The 12,653-nt window shown below is 45.3% G+C and overlaps 1 non-coding gene across 1 annotated transcript; it reads right to left on the bottom strand.

Moving 5' to 3' along the window:
- Window positions 1-255: 255 nt before the first annotated feature.
- Trnas-gcu (transfer RNA serine (anticodon GCU)) lies at window positions 256-328 on the bottom strand. Its single transcript has one exon. It is a non-coding gene; the product is annotated as a tRNA-Ser (tRNA).
- Between the last annotated feature and the right edge of the window lie 12,325 nt (window positions 329-12,653).

Raw genomic sequence — 12,653 nt, 5'->3', positions numbered from 1 at the left:
AATCAGTTCTATCACTCCTTTCTACCCCAAGCAATAAACCACTGAAACCACCGTCCCGAGCCGATAGTTCTAATTCATGACAATCATTTATTCATTGATTGATGGTAGGGTTTAACTCGCCGACGCAACGCAGACGATGAGGCGCGCCGTAGTGGAGGGCTCCGGATTAATTTTGACCACCTGGGGATCTTTAACTTGCGCCGAAATCTCGTACACACGGGCGTTTTTGCTTTTTGCCTCCATCAGAAAAGCGACTGCCGCGGCCGGGAATCGAACCCGCGACCTCGTGTTCAGCAGCGCAACGCCTTAACCACTGAGCCACCGCGGCGGGTACAATAATTTATTCAGATCTGCTGTGTCAACTTACATTTGCAGCCAGTCATGAATCTGTCACTGTTTCCCTCGATTATTTGTGCCTATTGTTGTCATTATTTCTGAATTATTATCTACTATCATACTTCATTTGTGCTACGTTTTCGCTTGCTGATTAGATGTCAAAAATGTCCTCAATATGTACCGTTTCTTTCCATCTGTTAGTCATTTTATTTACGTTAGTTTTGCATCGTTTGCCTGCTGTATTGTCACACAAGACTGGAACTTTACTGCTGCATTTTGTTGCGAACTTGGCGTGATCTTACATTTCTCATTTTTCTGTTCTCATTTTTTTCCCTTCTTTGCTGTCTCTGCTCCTTATTGTATTGTTTTGTGAGTTACTGTCATGTTCCCAATCCCCTCTGTAACGCACTACCCGGGCCCTCAGTCTAATGTAAATCATTAAATAAATAAATAAATAACACTAACATCATTCTATCTGGTCTGTAGCAGAAGTTACAGCCATTTGAAGTTTGGGCCTAGAAATTGGGAACCAGGAAAACTGGTGTCGTCCAGGCCCAAATTTCAAACAGCTGCCACTTCTGCTACAGACCAAAGATAATGATACTTTTAGTATTATGGCAGTCAGTCCTTGATTTGTGTGCAGTTCACCGGTACCTGCATCTTCCAGCATCCCTCCTCCATCCCTCCAGCAAGTGCATCCCTCCAACAGCTTTTTTACAAAGGCTGTCAAAAACTCAAACTTAACAGCCAGATAAATTTAAATATAGTTATTTAACACGAAAACAAAATTTATATCTCCAATTTCAATAAACAACCCCATGCATCCCCCGATTTTTATTGGCCTAACTGTAAAAGCCATGCTTTTTGGTATACGACCAGTGTGCCCCCTTAGAAAAAAAGAATTTCACTTTTTTGTAGTGAGCTCTGTAGAAGACCTCCCTAAAGCAAAGATTGAGATGTGTTTTCACCATACTACTCTAGGGTGCTGGTGGCAACTGCCCTAAATGAACCTTTTTTAAACTTTATTTCAGGAAATGAGCGAAGATCAACCCCTTTTACGGTGGGGTGCTGTATGAATGGTTGATTTTAGCCACTACATTCAAATGTAATGTCTAAGGGGGTTGGAACGTCCCCTTAAGGGTGATTGACCTTCACTTGTGACAGCAACTCAGCATTTTTTTATTTGTAACATCACGGCAATTTGCATTCCCACTTCCAGTTTGGTTTCTCCTAATGCGTACTGTAAGACAGCTGACATACGGAAGTATAATATGGAGAGGATCGAATACGCTGTACAGAACAGAGGTAGCGTGAAAGCAGTGAAGAGGCGTCTTGGCGTGGGGAAAAATCAGAAGTATGCACCTAAAGATAAGCAAGCCAATGTCGCCACAAATAGGGATAAAATAGTCACCGTGGAGGAGGAGTTCCATAGGGATCTGTACAGTAGCCGAGACATCCAGGATAATGCCGAAAGAGAAAGTAGTTCAGGGGAGATAGACATCGCACCAGTACGAACCGACTAAGTAAGGAAGGCTTTGAAAGAAATGAAAGGGGGCAAAGCACCTGGTGAGGAGCGCATACCAGCAGACCTCTTGAAGGATGGCGGAGAAATTGTGCTTGAAAAACTGGCAAAATCTGTTTGCGCAATACATAATGACCGCAAGTGTACCGGAATCTTGGAAGAATGCGAACATAATCATAATCCTAAGAAAGGTGACATGAAGGACTTGAAAAATTACAGGCCGATCAGCTTACTGTCAGTCGTCTGCAAGGTACTCACCAAGGCAATCGCTAAAGGAGTTTTTGCAACCTTAGATTTCAGTCAACCTAAAGAACAAGCGGGTTCCGTAAAGGTTATTCAACAATGGACCATATTCACATGATCAATCAGGTGACAGAGAAGTGCGCTGAGTATACTGAACCCCTAAATATAGCCTTCATAGATTATGAGAAAGCATTCGACTCGGTAGAAACCCTAGCAGTCATTCAGGCATTACGGAACCAGGGGGTAGATGAGCATTATGCAAGAATACTACAGGATATCTACAATGGGTCCATAGGTACCATCATCCTCCATAAAGAGAGCAGTAAAATACGTATAAGGAAGGGCGTCAGACAAGGAGAAACAATCTCTCCAGTGTTATTCAAAGCATGTTTACAAGTAGTATTCAGAACGTTCGATTGGGAACAGGTGGGAGTAAGGGTTGCTGAAAAATGCCTCAGTAACCCCAGATTTGGTGATGACGTTGCCTTGCTAAGTAACTCGGGGGACGAATTGCAAAGCATGCTTTCTGCACTGTACGAAGAGAGTAGAACCATGTGCCTGAAAATAATATGACGAAAACCAAAGCAAACATCAATACCCTCGGGACATCACAGCAGTTTGGGATAGGGGCGAGGTAGTGGAAGCGGTAAGCGAATATGTCTAGTAGGCCCGGTTGTGACACCGGATCCCAACCGTGAGGTAGAGATAATTAGAAGGATCATAATGGGGTGGAATGCATACGGCAGACATTCTCATATTATGAATAGCAACCTACCATTGACGCTGAAGAAGAAAGTGTATGACAGCTGCATTTTACCGGTACTCACCTACGGCGAAGAAACTTGGAGGCTCACTAAGAGGGTTCAACTTACATTGAGAACGACTCAGCGTGAAATAGAGCGGAAAATGTTAGGTGTAACGTTAGGGACAAGAAGAGAGCGGTGTTGGTCAGGAAACAAATGCTGTTAAGGACATATTAGTAGATATTAAGAAGAAGAAATGGACGTGGGCGGGTCATGTAATGCGAAGGCAAGATAACCGCTGGTATTTGAGGGTAACAGAGTGGATCCCTAGAGAAGGCAAACGTTTCAGGGGGCGGAAGAAAGTTAGATGGGTAGATCAGATCAAGAAGTTTGCGGGGCTAAATTGGTCACAGTTCACACAGGACCGGCGTAATTGGAGAATAATGGGAAAGGTCTTTGCTCCGCAGTGGGCGTAGATAGGGTGGTGATGATGATGATGATGATGATGATGATGATTATGATTGTGTACTGTGGAGTACAGACTACTGGGTGTTAGTAGTGTTGCCAGCAAGCAGTTCTCCAGCTCCATGTTGCTGCTCATTTATACCATCCAGCCGCACGCTTGGTTGACAAGAAAGTACGGTGGCTACTAAGATTTCTAACTTTTGATTTCGTGCATTTGTCGTATTCTGCGTCCCTGTTCGGCTGCGTGGGAAGGTTCAGACTGAACTGCTGCGCTCTTCTATTGCTCCGTCTTGTATCCAGACAGTTTCTCTCCACAGTCATGTACAAATCTGTGGCTGTTGTCAGTTTCATCATTGCCCTTTGCTCTCTGTTACTTGTTCTTTCATGTGTTCATTATTTGCTATAATTACAAGGAAAAAACGTGCACCCTTCTGTTTTACGCAATTATGGCTTTTTTGTTTTTAAAGTTTATTGAAATATAGAAAAAACACCCGGGGGTCCCTTGCTAGTGCATCAGATTGCCTCAGGGGTAGCGATTAGTTAAGGTTCACGATGGGTATGGGTGCGAAATAGCAAGGGAAAAATTGTGGGTTGGGTTATGAAATGCACGAGAGTGTCCCACACTGCCTTCACTTATTTATTTGGATAGGAGGGACGCGGGAGATCATTTAAGAAATTTGGTTGTAAATTAGCAGGAAGGGTGTATAGGAGAACCTGTCTTTCAGTTTAAGTCACAGTTTTCTGGTGAGGGATTCCTTCTTGATTGTCATCTGAGCTTGGACGTTGCCTCGTTGAGCTATCACTTTTAGTTGCACGCAGTTTGGACTTTTGATTGCAGTGGCCTTGAAACTTCGCAGCTTATTTTGCATGACGAAAGCTTCGCGTTAAACTGTTGTCGTCTTTAGACTGTGAGGAGCACGATTTTTGCCAAATTTTGCATGTCGGTGCAGCACTCTCCAGATTAAACTGCTTCGACCATGTTGTAATGGTGTCACGGTATAGATGCTGGCTTCAAACCGCGAGGGTCCTGCTTTGTTCCTGACTGCAGGAGGCGTTTCTTTCTCCACCTCTTTACCCATGAACATTATCATTGTCAGGGAAAGTTGGCTTTTCTGCAATGCGTTTTTGGCAAGGCCTATTCCACTGGTGAGACATAGAAAGTTTTGCTCTAAAATCATGGTCTTCAAGCACTTTTGATCCAGTGAGTAGCAATCTGCTCGTATTTGTAACCATACAATACTGAGCAAGCACCTTTGATCCTTCCTGTCTTGTGCCAGCAGTCTCTTCTTCCAACACATGAAAGTGCTGTCGACTTTTGTCCGCACTTTTCACTTATAACTGACCAAATAACCTTTGTTGATTTCCACTGTTGCACATGTCACATTTTCATTGAGGGTCACCTTGGGGCAGATAAGTGCATGTTTGTATTTTTATGAAGTGGATTTAGACACGGAGCATGCTTCGCACTCTTGTGTTAGCAGCATTATGGTGCCTTTTTGCTTGTCCAGCAAGTGATGTGATGCCGTATCAATGAACATTCTTCAGTGTTTGTGACGACTTTGGTGTTCTCTTGGCTTCCCTTTCATATAGTGAGAGTTCTTATCCATCAAGAAGAATAAACTTACAAATGCTAGATACTTATATTTTTTCTTCGAGGTGACATTTACAGTTTCCTTGGCAACACAGCATAACATCAAAACAAATAAAACCAACGAAAATGGCAAATGTGGCATATTTTTAAAAATAATAAACGGTACAAAAATAACAAAGCACGACAGAGAGAGAGAGCACGAAACGTGACAGCACTGCCTGTTTGTGCTGTTTTCTTGCTTTCGTGCTAAAGATTCTCAAATAAACAAATATGCAGGGAATGCAGTTGAAGTACGGTAACTTTTTATTCGGGCTTGTGCCTTGCACTCACAAGTACATTTCATGAATCGATAGCTGGTATGCTGAACGCAATTTTCGACATTAAGCAAGCACTGGATTCTCGAAGTGACATGACAGTAAGTTAGATAAATTCCTATTTGTAATTGCATTGTGCAGTTATCCGTACAAAATATTTTGGCCAAAGTCCAAAGCATTGGTTTAGGTAGAACAAAGAAAGGCCTGTGTGCCAAGATTTCGAAGCATGTCAATGATTTATAGGTGGCCTGACTTAACCTATAGCCCTTTACTGTAATACCCCTCATAGCTCAATGCACCTTCCCAAAAGAATATTGCTATTTTATGACAAAAGTCACAGCCTTTTCACTCTGTAAAAATCGAGACCAGCGAAGCTGTAGATATGTCCCTTTTTCGCGTGCCTGGTTCATTACCCGGTACGTCTGGCTCGACACCAACACCGCCGCTCCTGCATTTCCCTCTGCGTGTCCGAACGAGTGTTACGCGTCGCGTATCTGCTTGCTTCAATACAAATATCGCCGAGGGACGAACCCTTTCGCAACAAGAAACCTTCAGCAGCTCTGCGCCTATATTGCATTAGAGGAACTGTAAAAAGCTTATTGTAGTTCCCAATGCACACGGCTCAAGCTCACGTCAACCGGAAGAGCTACACTAACCCGGCTCAGCTACAGCCCTCCCCAAAATGCGAATAGAGGCAACGCATCCCTCTAGCCACCCGACAACAATCTATCAAAGTAGCACCAATTCCTAGAAATATGCACCCCATCTACAACAAGGCACCCCGAGCAGCCCTGATACGATCCGTCAGTAAACGTTTCCAAACTCCTTCTCCCCGCACGTGGCACCTTGAGTAATCTTGGTGACGGTGAGTGGCGACACCGCGTACCCGAGCCCCCCATACTTAAGCTGTTACCTACCTTGGCGAGAAGTTGAAAGGTGAAGGGTTAGAAGCCGTCAACGGTGGCCGTCGGAGCCCTGGTCAAGTTCCGGCCGATGGGCTCCCTGTCTGTCTATCAGGCTGAGAGCTCCGGGACCTCTTTGACCATCAGGGTAACGTCAAAGAAGAAAGTACCCCAGTTCCCTACTTTATACTATGTCGCATGGTATTAAAGATCAGGCCCCAAAATTGGTCCGCACCGAAGCAACTAAGCTACTGTCCAACAGCCAAATATTTTGTGCACCAGAGAATTTTCCCAAATTCCTCGTGATTCACTCTCTTAAAGCTGAAATTGCACTCGCAAGCAAGTCCGTGCTCAAAGTGGCATGATCCCTTGAATCTATTGTTGGTAGCAATTATAAGGCAAAGAAACTGTCATCATTTCATGTACTTGTCGAAGTATTCACCAAGCACCAGTCAGACAAGCTTCTAAACCAGACTGATATGTGTGACCTCAAAGTAGCTGTCTCAGCGCACCACACCCTGAACTCTTCACGGGGGGTAATCGCTGAAATAGAACTTTTGAATGAAACAGAGCAAGATCTTCTTGAAGGCCTGCGTGATCAAGGTGTAACAGCTGTAAAACGAATTACTATTGTTTATTGTTTATTGTTTATTGGGTGGTGCCCACCAACAGCACTAGGCCTTCTTGGGTGGTGCACACAAAAAGGATAGGGCGACACACAGATAAACAAACGGTAAAACATGGAGACTGGTTATGAAGTGCAGGGATCACAAAGTACATAGTACCACCGCACACGCGCGTGCTCGCAGGCACGCACACGCACTCACACACACGTAAGCACGCACGCATGCGCGCACGCACACACACACACACACACACACACACACACACACACACACACACACACATACACACACACACGCACACACACACACGCACACACGCACACACACACACACACTCAATTTATACATTTAAGGAATTAAGATTACAGTCAGGTGCATTAGCACGCGCTGAGACAGGGCTTGTGACAAGGTATACTACAAAGTACATTGGCATACACGCAAGTTCAGTACAATCCACCGTCGTAACTTACTGGGGAACATGGATACTGGTAATAAGTACATATAAAGCAAAATTTATATGTATGCACGGCACATACGCTCGTGAGTGCAAACAAAATATACATACACGCATGCCCACGCGGGTGCATGTGAAGGTGAACAAGTGCAGGCAAATGCGCACGTGCATGCATGCACACACACGTGCGGACACACATACATAGGTACACGGGAGTATGTGTACGGCAAACGGTGCAAGTGTAGAAAATGGGAAGGGAACGGAAAACACGAACACGAGATAACTTCTATACCATGAGACGTGACGGCAAAGACATGAAGACTAAACATGTTGTACTAACCTTTGACAGAAGCTCTCTTCCTCAGACCATCAATGCTGCTTTCATTCGCTGTCAGGTTCGCCCTTACATTCCAAATCCTAGTAGATGCTTCAAGTGTCAGCGTTATGGGCATGGTACCAGCACATGCAGAGGTAGGCTGACATGTGGAAAATGTGCTCAGCATGACCACCCAACCGAAAATTGTCCCAGCAACACATTCAAATGCTCTAACTACGGAAATCCCCACGCAGCCTTTTTCCGGTCTTGTGACGTCTTCAAAAACGAAAAGCAAATTACACACTTGAAAGTCACTGAAAACATCACTTTTGCCGAAGCCCACAAAAAGCACGCTATGTTCTCGTCTAGAGCATATGCCGACGCAGCTCGCCGGGGGGCGGAGCGGCGTCTTGTCTCGGCAGTGACCCATTAGTGCAGTGCAGACATGGTCCTTCCCCCGCCCCCCTCCGGGTTGCCCCAAGCAGCCCAGGACACTCCTCCGCCGGTTGGACAACCACCGGTGGTAGTGGCGTCCACCACCGTGAGAGAGTCTGCACTCCCCAGTCCTGTTCCACTGGCCCCTGAAAGCCTGACGGGCAAGGACGTGGGAGTCGCTGGCTCTTCTTCTGCGAACGCTGCGCTGCTGCAGCCTTCTGTGGCACGCACATCCAGCACTCCTAAGGGTGCGCGGGTGAAGGAGCCTGACCCTTCAGCTACTCCTTTGCCATCAGATGAAGAGATGGAGGTGACGCAGGCCTCGCCGGCTTCACAAACGTACAAAGAAAGGCGCCATTGCCTGGAGCGCCAGAAAAAAACACCTCCAAGAGTCCAACCACCCAAAAACTAATAATACTCCAGAAACACAACACACTAAACTTTCTCTTCTAGTAAATAAAATATGAAAGAAAGCCTAATTTACTGGAATTGTAGGGGCCTAATCAAAAATCTTGACGATATATATGAAATTCTTACAGAGTACCAGCCAAGCATAATATGTCTTCAAGAAACTCGTTTGAATAGTCAGCAATCTAACTTTCTTAGGCAATACACTATCTTTCGAAAAGACAGAGCCGGCTGCACTCGTTCATCAGGTGGTGTAGCTTTAGTTGTTAAAAAGTCGGTGGCCTGCCAAAAACTAAACCTGCAGACTAATATAGAGGCTGTAGCAATGAGGGCCATTATTTTTCGTAGGCTAACAACTATATGTTCAACATACATTCCGTCCAACTATCATCTAACAACAACAGAGTTTTAAAGTTGAATAGATCAACTTCCAGCACCATTCTTATTAGTAGGGGACCTGAATGCTCACCACCCGCTGTGGGGTTCAGCACGGGCTGACCCTCGAGGGCGACTCCTAGAAAAATTCTTGTTGTCCTCTAGCAAGTGTCTGTTGAATAAGAAACAAGCAACTTTTTTCAGCGCAACACACAATACATTTTCTTCTATTGACCTAGCGCTGGGGTCTGCCACTCTACTTCCTCTAGTTGAATGGAGCGTCGCTCCAAATCCATATGGCAGTGATCACTTCCCTGTCATACTTAAATTAGCTCACAACCCTGCAATTTCAACCATCCCAACAAGGTTTAAAGAAGAGGGAGCAAACTGGAAGACGTCCAAAGAATTATCTGAGCTTTCTTGCACATCCAAACAGCATCTAGACATTGACCAAGCCACAGACATTATTACTGCGCATAATATTGATGCCGCACATTCCTCCATTCCTCGAGCTTCAACAAACACAAAAAACAGGCCCAGACAATGGTGGAACGAGGAGTGTAGGACTGCACGCAAAGAACAAAATAAAGCTTGGGGAACCTTCAGAAGCGGCACTGCTGCCGCTTCAGTGCGCTCACAAGCGATGTATTTCCAGGTGCTGTTGCTTACCCTTCTTGGTCGACCTTCTTCAACTACGTCGGTGCCGGTGGTGCTGCCTCACCTCACGGAATGCAGCGCCATCCACTTCGATTTCGCAGGTTCTTCCCGCTGGTCTTCCGAATTTTCGGATGCACCGGATGATTTCCCGTCAAAGCTGGACACTTCCAAATTCGGCATTGGCAACCTGGTGTGACATCAGCGCTATCTACCCAGCCAACTGTTGAAAAGCACGCCCACTTCATCGACGCTTCGGGCCACGGCACTGCTGCCGCTTCAGTGCGCTCACAAGCGATGTATTTCCAGGTGCTGTTGCTTACCCTTCTTGGTCGACCTTCTTCATTTACGTCGGTGCCGGTGGTGCTGCCTCTGCTCACGGAATGCAGCGCCATCCACTTCGAGTTCGCGGGTTCTTCCCGCTGGTCTTCGGAATTTTCGGATGCACCGGATGATTTCCCGTCAAAGCTGAACCCTTCCAAATTCGGCATCTGGTAACCTGGTGTGACATCAGCGCTATCTACCCAGCCAACTGTTGAAAAGCACGCCCACTTCATTGACGCTTCGGACCACGGCACTGCTGCCGCTTCAGTGCGCTCACAAGTGATGTATTTCCAGGTTAGTTATTACAAGTGTCATTGTTACCGTAGCGATAATGTTTGCCTTGTGGCAGTGTCGCGGCCCACTGGTTGTTCGGGTTGTTTTGACCGTTTGAAGCGCGCTTGTGGTGTCGCGTTGTACCTTTGTGGTATCCTGCTTCTTAGCGGCGACATAGAAGAGAACCGGGGATTTATGACCAAGGCCCAAAAAGACAAGTTAAACTTCGTGTCTGATGTAGTTACACGACTCGAATCAAACCATACAGCCCTCCTTGAATCTCTCAATCAGATCTTGCAGAATCATATCACTATGAAGAATGACATAGAATTACTAAGCAAACGGGTTCTAGCGCTCGAGTCAAGAACTGGTTCAGATGCGTCCCCCCATCAAACTCAAATCTATGACCAAAACGTTTCTTTTATGCAGTGTAAAATTGACGATCTGGAGAACCGGTCACGGCGCTCTAATGTGTTATTCTTCGGCATCGACGACACTGACAAAGCTGAATCTTGGGATGTGTCTGGAGAACTCGTTACAAATTTTTGTGCCGACAAACTGGAGAACACCGTAACATCCATCGTCAGAGCGCACAGGTTGGGCAAGTTTTCTGCGGAGAAAAAGCGTCCGATTATAGCAAAATTTTTCAACGAGAAAGACGTAGAAACTGTTTTAAGCCGTGGCATTAGGTTAAAGGACACAACTTTTGGAATCTCGCGTGACTATTCTGCAACCGTTCGTGACGTTCGCCGTAAGCTTCTTCAATTTTCAAAAACAGTTAAAAAGCAGGGTGACCGTGTTCGGCTCGTATTCAACAAACTCTTGATTAACGACAACGCCTATGTTTGGGATGCTGGTAAAGGCCAGGCTGTTCGTTTAAACCACAACGAAACGAGCGAAGTTAACTCTGAAGCATCTCCCCCCACGAGCGAATGACGTGACAGTTTGTGTAGTCTCATTCCAAATCGTTCACAGCAGTTATCAACACAAAATCGCCTGTCTTTTAGTACCGGTGTTTGTTTTCTGCACACTAACATTAGGAGTGTCTTATGAAAAAATGTCGCCCTTTCTTCTCTTCTTGATTCATGTTGCGCAGCGGTACTGGTATTAACAGAAACTTCGTTGAACAACACGATTCCTGATTGCAGCATTCTGGTCAGAGGATCGGACTTCAGCTTTTTTCGCTGCGACAGACTAAACCGAAGAGAGGGGGTGTTCTTATAGCGGTTAAAAGAGAATTCTTTGCCGCTCATATCATATTCAACTCGTTTCTTGAATGTGTTTTTGTTTCCATGAATTGTGACGCGTTTCGTGTAATAATCGCAGTTTTTTACCGCCCTCCTGATATGTCACCCTCATTCACAGCTGAATTTCGTAAAAACCTCGATGAAACTACCATGCGTTTTCCTAATTCAGTGTTAATAATTTTTGGCGATTTGAATTTCCCGAGCATTAACTGGCCTTCACTATCCGTAGCATCCAATGAAATCGAGGCAAACGCTTTTCTTCAGACCTGCCTTGACTTCTCGTTAACTCAATTAATTAACTCCCCAACTCGTTGTACAGCGACGTCTGCAAATATCCTTGACACAATACTTACCAACCATCCCGACCTTTGTTCCAATATTACTATCTTAGACGGCCTCTCGGATCATTCTATTTTAACTGCTGCATTACTCGTCCCTTGAATTCCAGAAAAACCACCAGCAAAAAAATCAGGTGCTAAGCCAGAGCCGATTTTGATGCCATGAATACTCAAATGTCTCATTTCTCCGACCACTTCTTGAATACTTACCACTCACGCTCCACTGAAGAAAATTGGTTCATTTTTAAAAAAACATTTATCAATGTGACTGAGTCCTTCATTCCGGTCTTAACCATTAAAAACAGTTGCGCAGTGCCTTGGTTCACCCGCTCACTGCGCCGCTTAAACAATAAGAAAAAGCGCCTTTTCAGGCAAGCAGATAAAAACAGACACTCGGGTTCTTGGCTGCGCTATAAAGAGTGTGACAAGCAGTACCAATCACTTCTTAAATCAACTCGTCGCAATTTCTACTCTCACGACCTAACATCTATGATAACTAACAACCCTCGGAAATTCTGGGGCGTAATTAATCCTAAAAGCTACCCTGACATAATAATTGCAGATCATAACGGCCAGACTGTTCCGGAATCTGAATGCGCACAGATACTCAACAACTCATTTTCGTCGGTTTTTACTTGCGAAGACGTTACTTCATTACCGATCACAACTGCTTTCATGGAGGTCACGATGCCTGAAATCGTCATTACTGAGGGGGGTATCTTATCTTTACTCAATAAACTTAAAATTTCATCAACATGTGATCATATGGGCATTAACAATACAGTACTAAAAAAATTCACAGCATATCCACGGGGTGAATGATGATGAGTGGGCGAAGCTCCTGAGGGGAAATCATCGTAAAACCGTGACTCTTCAGTGCAAGTTCGTCCACTACATCTGTGTCCGAACGTAACGTCTAGAAAGTCTCGCTTAAACCGCGCGTCGGCACCTTGGGGCTGAGCTCGCCTGATGCGTTTTGCAGACGCCTCACGAGCTCTCACTGCATCGGGGTCTGCCTGCCAATACGCGCGCTTTCTCGCCGCTTCCCGTTCTCTGACGTTTTGGAGATCCTCTTCGCGCCGCAGCC

Source organism: Haemaphysalis longicornis, unplaced genomic scaffold (assembly GCF_048455015.1).
Source record: "Haemaphysalis longicornis isolate Haplotype H1 unplaced genomic scaffold, Haemaphysalis longicornis Haplotype H1 scaffold_13, whole genome shotgun sequence".
Taxonomy (NCBI): domain Eukaryota; kingdom Metazoa; phylum Arthropoda; class Arachnida; order Ixodida; family Ixodidae; genus Haemaphysalis; species Haemaphysalis longicornis.
Note: the sequence above shows the minus strand (reverse complement) of the source record. Positions and strands in the feature narration are given on the sequence as shown.